This window comes from Bos indicus x Bos taurus, chromosome 12, assembly GCF_003369695.1.
Source record: "Bos indicus x Bos taurus breed Angus x Brahman F1 hybrid chromosome 12, Bos_hybrid_MaternalHap_v2.0, whole genome shotgun sequence".
Lineage (NCBI taxonomy): Eukaryota > Metazoa > Chordata > Mammalia > Artiodactyla > Bovidae > Bos > Bos indicus x Bos taurus.
In genome coordinates this window covers 30,352,711-30,365,826 of record NC_040087.1, presented here as the reverse complement: position 1 = coordinate 30,365,826, position 13,116 = coordinate 30,352,711, and the positions used below count along the sequence as shown (strand labels likewise).

General features: G+C 47.9%; 1 long non-coding RNA gene across 1 annotated transcript; it reads right to left on the bottom strand.

Moving 5' to 3' along the window:
• Positions 1-7,835: 7,835 nt before the first annotated feature.
• On the bottom strand, positions 7,836-10,288 carry LOC113902136. The gene is made up of 2 exons (XR_003513675.1): positions 9,256-10,288; positions 7,836-8,469 (listed from the first exon to the last, which is right to left on the bottom strand). It is a non-coding gene; the product is annotated as an uncharacterized LOC113902136 (long non-coding RNA).
• Between the last annotated feature and the right edge of the window lie 2,828 nt (positions 10,289-13,116).

The following is a 13,116-nucleotide window of genomic DNA, read 5'->3' as shown; positions in this document are numbered from 1 at the left end:
CTTGTATGGCGCCTCTACCGTGGGCCAGGTACTTCTGGACCTGGGGCTAGGGAGCTGAATAAATCAGTCCCCATATCTTCCCTAAAGGAGACTGTTCAGACAAGACAGACACACAGCCGTTGAGCACTCCTGAACATATTGGTCTAGATGGCATGAGCAAAATAATTCTCTCTAGGGAAATGTCTCAGCTCTGTCATAGGTGCTGACAGCATATACGGGAATCAAAGCATATACTTCCTTTGATCAGACTTAACTGGACAAACGTTCCACAGGATGACATTCAACTATGCTATTGACTCTTTAATTCCTCATCTATTAAGTACATAGTGACCCAGACCCATCTCATGAGTGAGAAAAACTCCTACCCCAGGAAACAGCTGGAAATATGACAAATGAACTCACAGCAAACTCACAATTCATTATCTCAAGTTGTAAAAAAATTAAAGCATATGAAGACTCATTTTGTATCCAGTGTGTGTGTGTGTGTCTGTGTGTGTTAGTCGCTCAGTCGTGTCTGACTCTTTGTGACCCTGTGGACTGCAGCCCACCAGGCTCCTCTGTCCAAGGAATTCTCCAGGCAAGAATACTGGAGTGGGTTCCCATTTCCTCCTCCAGGGGATCTTCCCAGGGACTGAACCTGAGTCTCCCACATTGCAGGCAGATTGTTTACCATCTGAGCCACCAGGAAAGCCCTTTGTACCCACTAGGGTACAAAAAGGAAAAAGAAAAGCTTTTATATAAAACATCTTATATTAGTTTGCTTGAAGTGCTGTAACAAAGTGCCACAAACTGAGTGACTGAATAGAAATTGATGGTCCCGCAGTTTTGGAGGCCAGAAGGCGAAGGTCAAGGTGTCAGCAGGGTTGGAACCCTCCGAGGATTGAGGGGGAGAATCTGTTCAGGCCACTCTCCCAACTTCTGGTGACCTGCTGAGGCCTTTGCTGGTCCCTGGACTCGCCATCTCGATCTCTGCCTCCAGCTTCACGTGACATTCCCCCTGCGTGTGGACCTGTCTACACATCTCTCCTTTTTATAAGGACACCAGTCAGACTGGATTAGGAGCCACCATAATGACCTCATGTTAACTTGATCATCTACAACAACCCTATTTTCGAATAAGGTCACATTCACAGGTCCTGGGGTGTTAGGACTTCAGTATCTTTCAGGGGACACAATTCAACCCAGAACAATATCCAGCAAGGTTGGGCTAAACTGGTCTGCTTATACAGAGATATTTCTAGCAGTAACAGTGGCTATAAAATGTGAGGGAAGTAACAGCATGTGCTAAGTCCCTTCAATCATCTCCGACTCTTTGCAACCCTATGGACTGTATAGCCCACCAGGCTCCACTGTCCATGGGATTCTCCAGGCAAGAATACTGGAGTGGGATTGCCATGCCCTCCTCCAGGGGACCTCTTCCCCTCCAGGAGATCCAAGGGATCTTCCTGACCCAGGGATAGAACCCGTGTCTCTTGCATCTCCTGCATTGGCAGGCAGGTTCTTTACCACTAGCACCATCTGGGAAGACCTGTTATGTGGGTCAAACCTGAGTGTTACCTCTTCCAGGGCCAGAGAGAGGTGAATAGAAAGTATTCTAAGCAATAGTTTGCAAAACTTTTTCTATATCCAAATAATTTTAATTAGATTTAAGTATATGTATATATTATACTCACAAAGGTTCATTTTCTACTGCTGCTAAAACTTTGATGGGAAAGCCTGGAAAGATCTGTCTTCAGGAAATAACATAACAGAAGCTGAAGCCGCTTGATACAAAGATGATTGCAGAGGTGTAATTGCTATTCCCAAACTGGAAACAAAGAGACATTATTTATTCAGCTAATATTTACTGAGCACCTTCTATCTGTAGGGCATTCCGCTAGAGGCTGGGGATGCAGTGGTAAAAAAATTATTCTAGTTCTTATTTGCAAAGAGCCTACGGTCCAAATTGGTGAATGTCTTCAGGAATTGTATTCTTAACATGTTGCTACAACATGCAAGCATTAAATGATAGTTAAGAACGATGCAAATACCATTTGAAATTCACAAAGATTAATTTAGAATGGCATCTACACAGTACTAGAACTATTTGAAGTAGGCATGATTGTTGACTTTTGTCTGTTTTGTTCACTTCTGTATGCCTGGCACATAATATATGCTCCATAAGAACTCAAAATGAATGATGAGTGTATTGAGGACTGGAACCATTATATGCAGAGTCAAAAAATTTTAAAAAACAAACAAACAAAAAAAAAACAAGAAAGACAATCGTTGTACATGGGCAATGGGATCATGAATATGATTTCTTCCTGTTTTCCAAAAATCTCTTTGATACAATGTTACTAGAGTTTGTTGAAAATAGGTTGGTAATAGAGAGTCCTAGCTGCCTCTAGAACTCATGTGTCAAGGGAATGAAAATCTTAAAGAAATTAAAAATAAAAGAACTTTGGGATGTCCCCAGGGCTTGTGGCACTAGACAAGTGTGAGGCTATTGCAAAGGTCGAAGCGGGGACACGATGAGGAAACTAAGAAAGAGACAGGGCAGCGAGGAGGACCCTACTGGAGAAAATTTCTCATCTTCTCCACTCCAATGCTTTAATGCTGCTCTGGCTCTGTTCCCCTTTTTCTCTGTGCTTTTCTAGAAAGACTAAGACTGGTTATCCACATTTGTGTGACTTCAAGCTACATTTAGAAAAGCTTAATTGGGCAAAGTTCTGGTGTGGTCAACCAGCTGAGACATGAATACAAAATTTCTGCCTGTTTTGACAAAAACATTGTCACTATGCTTTGTCGCCCAGTCGTGTCCGACTCTTTATGACCCCGTGGACTGTAGCCTGCCGTCAGGCTCCTCTGTCCATGGGGATTCTCTGGGCAAGAATACTGGAGTGGGTCGCCATGCCCTCCTCCAGGGGATCTTCCCAACCTAGGGATCAAACCCAGGTCTCCTGCACTGCATGCAGATTCTTTACCGTCTGAGTCACCAGGGAAGCCCAAGAATATGTGCATGCAAATCAAACCCCAAATAACCTCTCAGTATCCAATGGGTGCTTGCAAGTCCCTTGACTGATGTGACTTGATAGCCCCCTCCCTTTCACGCCTCCCAACATATGCAGAAGCAATCCACCCCCAAACCTTATATAGTCTCCCTAAAAACATCTCAACGCCTTCCAACTCTCTCCACCCCACGGCCACCATACCATCTAAATCTAAGCGCCCAGGAACTTTTCGTTGGATTCCTACAATGCCCCCTGCTGGTCTCACAGCTTCTACCCTTGGCTTCCCTGCTCCATTCTCTGCACAGGAGCCAGAGAGATGTTTTTACAAAGAAAAAACACAACTCATAGGACTTCCCTGGACTTCCTTCCCTCACGGAGTCCAGTGGTTAAGACTCCGTGTTTCCAAAGCAGGGGGTGCAGGTTCAAACCCTGGTTTAAGAACTAAGATCTCACAGGCCCCATGCTGCGGTAAAAATAAATACATGAATGAAAATAAAATTAAAATTAAAAAAGAAAGCCACAACTCGGAGCATGTCACTTCCACTTCAAGCCACCTCAGTGGCGTCCATTTCACTCAGGCTGTGAGGCTTGCCACGTGCCCCTCTGGCCACTCTCCTGCCCTTCTCCTTGCCGAACCCTCACTCACTTCACTGGCCACACTGGCCTCTCTCAAGCTCCCAAATGAGTCAAGCTCTTTCCTGCCCTGGGGCCTCTGCACGAGCTTCCTTCCAGCCCAGAATGTCCTTTCCGCTCTCTGCCTAGTGAACAGATATTCAGTTTTCAGCTCTCAGGTTAAAGTCCTCTCCTTTAAAGGGTCTTTGCTAACTCTCCATATAGGTTAGAAACTTCTGCTATTACTTAGTACTTAACTTTCATGTCGTCACTGTTGTTCGGTCACAGCAATAGTCGTGTGTGGCTCTTTGTGAACCCTGGGGCTGTAGCCTGCCAGGCCCTTCTGTCCATGGGTTTTCCCACAACAACACTGCGGTCGGTTGCCATTTCCTTCTCCAGGGGATCTTCCTGACCCAGGGATCAAACGTGCGTCTCTTTTGTCTCCTGCACTGGCAGGTAGATTCTTTACCACTGAGCCACAAAGGAAGCCCACTTAACTTTCATACAATTCTCTAAATGCCCTGTTTAAGTGATTATGGTTTAATGTCTGCCTCTCCCAGTAGCCTATAACTTCTATGAGGGCAAAGCCCATGTCTGCTTTGTTCCTCCTTTTATACCCATCCAGGGCCTAGCGAGCTACCCAATTCACGGTGAGCCCTCAGCATAGACTTACTGAATGAATGACTCAGTGAACCAACCCAGACATCAGTTCAATCACAAGAAAAATGTCCTGGTTGTGCCCTTCATCTGTTGAATCCAAACTTATTTAAGAGTTACACAGTGAAGAGTAACCGAGACACCTGCTAACGCGGAGGATGTATTCCAAGGACGTACTTCTCGGTTTGACGGTTTATTTCTAGAGAGAGGAGTGTAGCAGGCAATGAGATGTAGCTCAGGGTTCCAGATAAAGGATTGCCTTGAAAACATCATTAGATACTTTATAAATTAGGCAATTTCAGGCTGTGAGGGATAAAGATATACTCAGTTTGTCTCAGTAAATGGAAGTCTATCAGTTAGACTCTTAATATTGTATGTGACAGAGGACCCATCTCAAACTGCCTTAAATAACAAACAGGATTTATTAGCTTCACAGTGGAAAAGTCTAGAGACAAGGTTGTCTTTCTTTGGGAAAGGCTTGATGCTGGGGCCTAATGATGTCACTGGGGCCAGTTCCTTTCTGCCCCTGATCTGCTCTCCAGTCATGGTTTTGTCCCGAGGCAGCACATGGTCATCTAGGTTCTCATTTCATGAAAACAAAAGGGCTACTGTGGTCCAGACCTCACGTCCTCACACCCCTCCCGAGCTAGAGATGGAGCACCTGTTCAGGGGCGCTGGTCTGAATGGCCATGTGTGTGGGAGGTGGTGATGGCATGAACAAACGCACAGAGGTGAGAACACAGCAATGACATATACAGGACAGGGAGTGCAGTCTATTTGGCGAAGCATCCCGTGAGGAAATACAGATGGAAAAGCAAGCGGAGGGTCTCAAATGCCAAGCTGGGCGTCTCAACCTGTCCACAATATGGAGTCACCGATGCCCTAGTTTAGGTGAAGACGTGGCTCAAATCAGTATTTCAGGAAGACCTGCCTGATGATGTAAGTGGAACAGGTTCCAAGTCAGGAAGAAACTCAGAAACATTCAGATTAAGAGGGGCTTAGTATCTGGGCTATGGCTGGGACTGTGAGGATGAAAAAGAAGGGGTGGATTCGAGAAACTTGGCCAAGGGAGAACTGCAGGGACCCGGTGGCTCATCTGAACCAGAAGGGAGCAGGCGGGGTGGGGAGAGGGGGTGGGCAGGCTGGAGGATCCAGCTCCCTGCTCCCCCACCGCAGGCGGTCCTCTGTCTCATCCAGTCCCTGAATCTGTCACAGATTTTTTTCTCAACCCCACTCTAGTCTCACACTTTGCCTTCTTGGCGCATCTAGAATGTCAAAGGGAAAAGGGTCATGAAGACCCACCAGGCCTGGGCCTGTGTTTGGGGATCAGGGAGGAGACAGGACCCCGTGGCCAGGAGGTCCCATTCTGGGGGAGCCGTGTTTCCACAGGGCGCCCAGGGAGTTGGGGGAGGGGGGCGCCCATCAGGAAAGGCCTCGAATACCAGGCTGCATTGGGACCATTTTCTGCAGTAAATTCAGTTCAGTCACTCAGTCGTGTCCGACTCTTTGTGACCCCATAAACTGCAGCACGCCAGGCCTCCCTGTCCATCACCAACCCCCATAGTTTACTCAAACCCATGTCCATTGAGTCCGTGATGCCATCCAACCATATCATCCTCTGTTGTCCCCTTCTCCTCCCACCTTCAATCTTTCCCAGCATCAGGGTCTTTTCCAATGAGTCAGCTCTTTGCCTCAGATGGCCAAAGTATTGGAGTTTCAGCTTTAGCATCAGTCCTTCCAGTGAACATCCAGGACTGATCTCCTTTAGGATGGACTGGTTGGATCTCCTTGCAGTCCAAGGGACTCTCAAGAGTCTTCTCCAACACCACAGTTCAAAAGCATCAATTCTTCAGTCCTCAGCTTTCTTTATAGTCCAACTCTCACATCCATACACGACCACTGGAAAAACCATAGCTTTGACTAGACAGACCTTTGTTGGCAAAATAATGTCTCTGCTTTTGAATCTGCAGTAAATTAGGGGGAGCCTGGAGTGTTTCAGGCAGAGGAAGGAAATTGGCCACCAGTGCTGGGCGTCACTGACTGATGCACGGAAGCCAGAGGCAGAGGCGCTGTGGCAACCAGGGCGGGAACTGATGAGAACTGACATGAGGGCAGAGGCGGCAGGAAGAGGAGCCAGTAAGGGAAGGGCGGACGGGACTAGGGCTGGACCCAAGGAAGATGCTTGGAGCCGGCTGGGAGGCACCTGTGCTCCTCCGTCCGGTCACCGCCCGGTCCTCAGTGACCCCTGAGAGGCAGGGGTCCTCCCAGCCAGGCTCTGAAAGGAGTCGGGTAAACCGTGCTGTTGGCTGGTCCCTCTCCATCCCCTGTCCAATCACAGCTCAGGGACTGACGTGACAGTCTGGGGGGGGTCTCTGTCCCAGGAACCTGGTCTCATTAGAAGGTGCAAAAGCCAAGTCCCAAGTGTTAGGAAGACCCGAGCAGGAGGCTACCGAGGGCTTGAATCCCAGCGCCTGCTGCCAGGGGGAGACCCTCACGAGGTTAGTGTCACTTCATGGGCAGCGGGTCCCTGAAGACCAGGAGGACTTACTGGACTTCATCACTTTACTTACACAGAGTCACCCGAGCCAATGGTTCCTCCAGGAGCCTCATTAAAAACAAACAAACAAAAAAGTCCAAATTCTGACTGTCAGCTTTTCATACACCTGAAAGGTGACTCTTTGGAATTCCATATCGTCAAGAAAATGAGTTCCTTATTACAAAGATCAACAGGCCTCCTGAGTTTACACTCACAGAGAAGAAAAATGGGTTTCATGGCACTAGCCTGCAACCAGAGTCTCTGCCCCTGACTAAGATGTCCATCTGCACTCAGATTTGCTCCAAGCTATTTGATAGCTCAGTTGGGAAAGAATCCTCCTGCAATGTGGGAGACCTGGGTTCGATCCCTGGGTTGGGAAGGTCCCCTGGAGAAGGGAAAGGCTACCCACTCCAGTATTCTGGCCTGGAGAATTCCAAGGACTGTATAGTCCATGGGGTCCCAAAGAGTTGGACATGACTGAGCACCTTTCACTTCACATTTCCTTCTCTGGGCTTCCCAGGGGGCGCTAGTGGTAAAGAATCTGCCTGCCAGTGCAGGAGACAAAAGAGACGAGGGTTCAATCCCTGGGTCTCGAAGATCCCCTGGAGGAGGGCATAGCAACCCACCCCAGTATTCTTGCCTGGAGAATCCCATGGACAGAGGAGCCTGGCGGGCTACAATCCAGGGATCGTAAAGAGTCAGACATAGCTGAAGTGACTTAGCAGGCATGCATTTCCTTCTTTAATAAAAAATGGAGTAATATTCAGTGCCTCTCCCAAAATTAAGATATTTATATATTTATAAACCCAAAAATATCATATGATTATGAAGTCTGTTAACAAAACACACCACTGAGGAAGACTCTAGTCTTCTTGAGCTTGGGGAATGCCTTTAAATTCCACCCACAGCACCTGATGGCAGTGTTCCCACTGCAGAACTAAGGATATAATGAACGCATAAGAGTATGGCGTACTTGAAACCAGTGAGGAAAATTACTGTACACTGTTTTAATCACGGCCACTCACACAATTTTGGTGTAGTTTTCTTCTTACTCATATTTTAATGCTGAAACAAATATGCAAATATATGCTAATGGTATAGCTAAGCAAATTACCCATTGCATTTGAAGAAGCACTCCAGCAAATGATAAAATGGGATCATCATTCCGACAAAGAGATCCAGAAACAGACTCGGGAACAGCGGACGACACGCACGGGGAGCTTGGCCCTGGAGACACAGCTCTTAGGGGAGCTTTCGTGAACATGCGTTGAGAGGTTCAGAGAGAAGAGGTTTCCTCCATCCCTCAGTTCCTCCTGAGACCTTCTGGATGCAGAGCCTGGATCTGCCCAGGATCCAAGAGGGGCTGCTAAAGCTTGCAAGGGTGTGGGTTTATCACATGCTTCCTTACACGGTTATTCCCATGATCCCGTCGAAGCCATAAGCCACACAGTCAGCTTCAGACCAGTGTTAAAATCAAGAAACACCATCCATGAACCCCAGAGCTGCTTCAAAATAGTCGATGTTCTTTCCGTGCATTTCCTAAACAGAGTCACAGACAAAAATCTCTCGCTTTAAGCCACAGTCAGCTTCAGACCAGTGTTAAAATCAAGAAACACCATCCATGAACCCCAGAGCCGCTTCAAAATAGTCGATGTTCTTTCCGTGCATTTCCTAAACAGAGTCACAGACAAAAATCTCTCGCTTTTCCATCTGGTTCCCTCACATCTCTTTCCTCAAATCTACCTGAAAAATCCCTCCCCAGCCATCCGCTGAGCAGGCAAAGCTGTCCTCTGACAACAGGAGACCCTTTCCAGTGGACAGGGCGGGGAAGGTGATGGTCCTCAGATACAAAGCCCTCCTGATGGGCAAGGAACCTGGGACCCTCATGCTTGACTCATTTCAACCCACCCTCCCTATTTCCTGTTGAATATGTCAGAGCATGAGCCTCTGCAGCAGGGGGGACCATTGACTGCAGAGGAAAAATCCAACCACAGATGAATAGCCTGGAGAGACCTGTGTTTCCTTGGATGCGCTACACAGGATGCTGGTGGGGGTTCCCTGGAAGCAGCTCCATTGAGGAAGCCTTGCTGTCACCAGAGGCGTAAAGAATCATCAGATCTAAATGAACAACAAGGTTGTAAACACGAGCATCGCCAGCAGACAGCGTTCTAACAGATCTGGATTCCCCTCCTGCCCTTGCCTGGCTCGGGGTCCTAACTCAGCTTCCTTTAGCCAGTGGCTCCTTCCACCAGCCACCACCCCTCCGCTGCCATCTCCTACATGGTACCTCCCTTCCTCCCCATCGTGCCTGGTGAAAAGGGTTTTCTGTTGAGCCACCAAGGGAGGATCCAGATTAACCCTTCAAATCCATCTTTTAAATGCATGGCTTGCTGTAAACCTAGGCCTTGTCTCCTACTATTACTGTATTCCCCCTTCCCCCAACTGAGCAGTTCTTACCCTCCGCCAGTATTTCCGGGGCCCATTTGAAGAGCTGTGTGCCCAGGAGGAGAGCTGCAAGGAGGTAGGAAGATAAAAGGGGGCTGTGAAGAGAGCCTCCCTCCTTCACACCAGGGATCTGATCTTCCTGGCTAGTTTTTCCCTCCAAGACAAACTGCTCTGGCCCGGCTTCCCATATTGATCTAATCAAAAGTCCAAACACAATTTCAGGACTGTCAAAACAGGACCCGAAGACCTGACGCCGACAATTAACGTAAGTCAAGGCCACCCACCCGGCCCGTGGTGTCTCGTTGAGACACCCTGCTCCAGGCGTGCTATCGCCGCCAGCGGGCAGTTGTGCTGGGGAGTCCTGATGTTGGGCTGGAAGCTATAATTACCCAGTGTATAATTTGGCTGCTAAATGGATTGTTTACAAAGGTGCGTGCGATGAAGTCACGGGCATGGCAGCGCATAGCAACAAGGCTGGTTGGGAGGGGCCGCTCCACCTGCCGCTGCGGCTGCTGCAGACTCTGACTGCCAGAGTCATCTGGGCCCAGGGCCGCGTGATGTGTGGAAATACCTGGCCTTCCATCCTCAGGTGTCATCAGTAATGAACCCTGGGTGGAAGGAGACTCCCCTTGGCACAGGACAGGAGATGGAGCTCTGCTGAGCCCCAGGCCTCCAGGGTCAGCTTGGAAGGAAAACAGGTCTGCCGGGAGCCCCAGTAAAAAGGTCAAGGGCACAGGGTTTTGTTCTGGGCAGGTTCTGGAGTTGGAGACTGTCCCATTAAAGCTGCAGATGACTGCAGGCATCAACCTCTCGGCACCACGGCTGAAATGTCAGAAATCCTTCCTGAGACCAGAGAAATGACTTGTCAAAAGCAAGATGATATCCCCAAGGACAAGGACAAAAAAGTCCCATTTGGGAACCTGAAAAAAAAAAAAGCTAGAGACCCAAAATATGAATAATGAGTTGAACACAAAAGGCCTGTGGTATCAGTACCATCTCACAGGTCAAACATGCTTTTGTAATGAAATGCTCTTTTAAAACATGAGAAAAGAAACAGACATAGAAAATAAACTTATGGCTACCAAAGGGAAAAGGGGATAGGGAAGAGATAAATTAGGAGTTTGGGATTCGCAGGTACAAACTACTATATGTAAAATACATAAACAACCAGGTCCTTCTGTATGGTACAGGGAACTCTATTCAATATCCTGTAATAAACCATAATGGAAAAGAATATGAAAAATGTATGTGTGTATATATATATATATAAAACTGAATCACTTTGTTGTACACCAAAAACTAAGACAATATTGTAAATTAACTATATTCCAATAAAAGTAAATAATAAATAAAGAAAACCCCAACATAATCAATGGGCATTTACTTCAAAAGAACTTAAGAATTTAAAAGAAATGATCTTTCTAATCTTAAGAACTGAAATTTTGCAAAAGCAAGGGAAAATTAGAGGGGTTTGGTGAAGAGGAAATAAATAACAAAAGGGATGGAAAACTGAACCCAAGAAGAAAGGGTAAAGAATTCAACTGTATTCACTCCACACAGAAGCAGGTAAGTGGGAGCTAGACCCTCACAGCACTCAGTATTCTCAAAATTTCTAGGCACAGTGGTACTGAATTCCACCCAGCGTGGGTCTTCCTGGGCCATATCCCAGGAGCCTGGGTTAACAAGGCAGGCTAAGTTGCTTCAGTCAGGTCCGACTCTGTGCAACCCCACGCACTATAGTCCCCTGTCCACAGGATTCTCCAGGCAAGAATACTGGAGTGGGTTGCCATGCTCTCCTGCAGGGGATCTTCCCAATCCAGGGACCCAACCCCAGTCTCCTGCATTGCAGGCAGATTCTTTACCATTCTAGCCACCAGGGAAGCCCCATGGATGATCAAATCCATGTAAAATTCCAACCAAAGTTAGGGACTTAAAGAATGAAGAGGACAACTTTACGTCTTGGCAGGGGGACAAAATCTGACCCAGGACTTTTCCATCTCAAGCAGCCAGTGGAGGAGCCTGGGATTGTCCAGCAGCTCTCTCTGCTCAGCCACCTGCCACTCCTTTTCTCAGACTGAACAGTGTTTCCAGGCAGCAGACAGGAGTGATGGCTGTCTAGTCCTGAGATCTGTCTGTCCTGTCTGACTTGGGTCCTGCCTCTGAGCCTGAGGTCTAGAACCTTTCAGCAGCCTGCTTTGTGATGAGGTGGACAGTTTGGGTCTTCTATCTGATAGGAGCCAGAGTCCCCAAGGGACCCCAGCAGGGAAGAAGCAGAGCAACAGACACACCCTGACTCGTGACTCTTCTCTCCTCCAGCCAACAGCTAAGCCCAGCTGGAAGGGAGAAGGCAGGAGAGCCAAGGGACACAGGCCACAAAGAACAGCCTCTGGGATGCTGAGCAGAGTAGAGATAGGTGGAGAATGAATGAGGACTTGGGGGACACCTGGAGACCAGTGCAGATGGTAAAGCGTGGAGCCGGGATTGGGAATGACCAGCCAGTGGAGGAGAAGGCAGAGCAACTGATATAGAACATTTAGCCCCAGCAGGACTTTAGCCCCAGCACCCTGTAGACAGTCCAGGAGAGCACTTTCAACACATAAACCATCTGTCATCCCGCCCTTGCCACTGTCTACCAGGACCCAAGGAGACAGGGCTGCAGTCTTGAGTCCCAGTAGAGGAGGAAGGCCAGTGGGTGAGCACATGGGGAATCACTTCTGCACAGCATGTCCAGCCCAGCAGCACAGGGCCTGGAGGGAGAGGGGGACATAATCAGAACTCCATGTCATAAACACCTTCTCGTCTTCTCTAAGGATGCTCCCTCTTCTATAGGCATTATGCTGTGACACTCAGTGGGTTTCGTCCTCTGCTTTCAGACAAGCCAGCATCTTCAACAGACGTAAGAGTTGGTGCTCAGCTACAGGGGAAGGAGAGAGGGTGACCCCGGGGAGGGGTGGAGAAGAACCACGTGGGAATGAGGGGAGGAAGGAAAGCTGGGAGATTTTGTACAATCCCAATGAGACTAGCCACCGAAGATGCCTGTGTACATATGTATGTGTTAGTCACTTAGTTGTATCTGACTCTTTGCGACCCCCTGGATTGTAGCCGGCCAGGCTCCTCGGTTCACGGGATTCTCCAGGCAAGAATACTGGAGTGGGTGGTCACCCCCTCTCCAGGGAATCTTCCTGACCCAAGAATTAAACCCAGGTCTCCCACTTTGTAGGCAGATACTTTATCTTAGCCACCAGAGAAGCCCAAATATGCCTAACATTTTAAAAATAATTAAAAAAAAATTTTTTTTATATCATTATTGGGCCATACAGCGTGTGGGACCTTAGTCCCCTGACCAGGGATCAAACTTGCACCCCTTGTATTGGAAGGGTAGAGTCTTAACCACTGGTCCACCAGGGAAGCCCACCTAAACTTCTGATAGAGATAAAACAGCTACTGATAACCATTTCAGTTTTGCTCGACTCTGATCCCTAAATTACAACGTCTCATCACCACTCCCCTCCCCCCCTTAATAAAAAATCTGACTTTTCCAACAGAGTCAGAGCCCTTGGTTTCTTTTCGTTTGAAAAAAGTCAACTTCAAGAATGACTGCATTCTCATTCAAAACCAGTCTGAAGTCTGGGCAGGGCCTGCAGACATTTTGTCTCCTCTCTGCCTCTGCCCCGGGCTCCATCTAGCGGCCGCCAGCCAGTACTACACTCTTCATCCCACTTCTTAAAGATGTCTCCCCCTCCCCCCCCCCCCCCCATAATGAGCTGGTTTCATAGAAAGTCATGAGACTTGATGGGGGAAAAAAAATTGGCTTCTGTGACAGATATTTTTTAAAAGTGGTTGAGCAATAAAGACTTCCCATTTATTGGATTT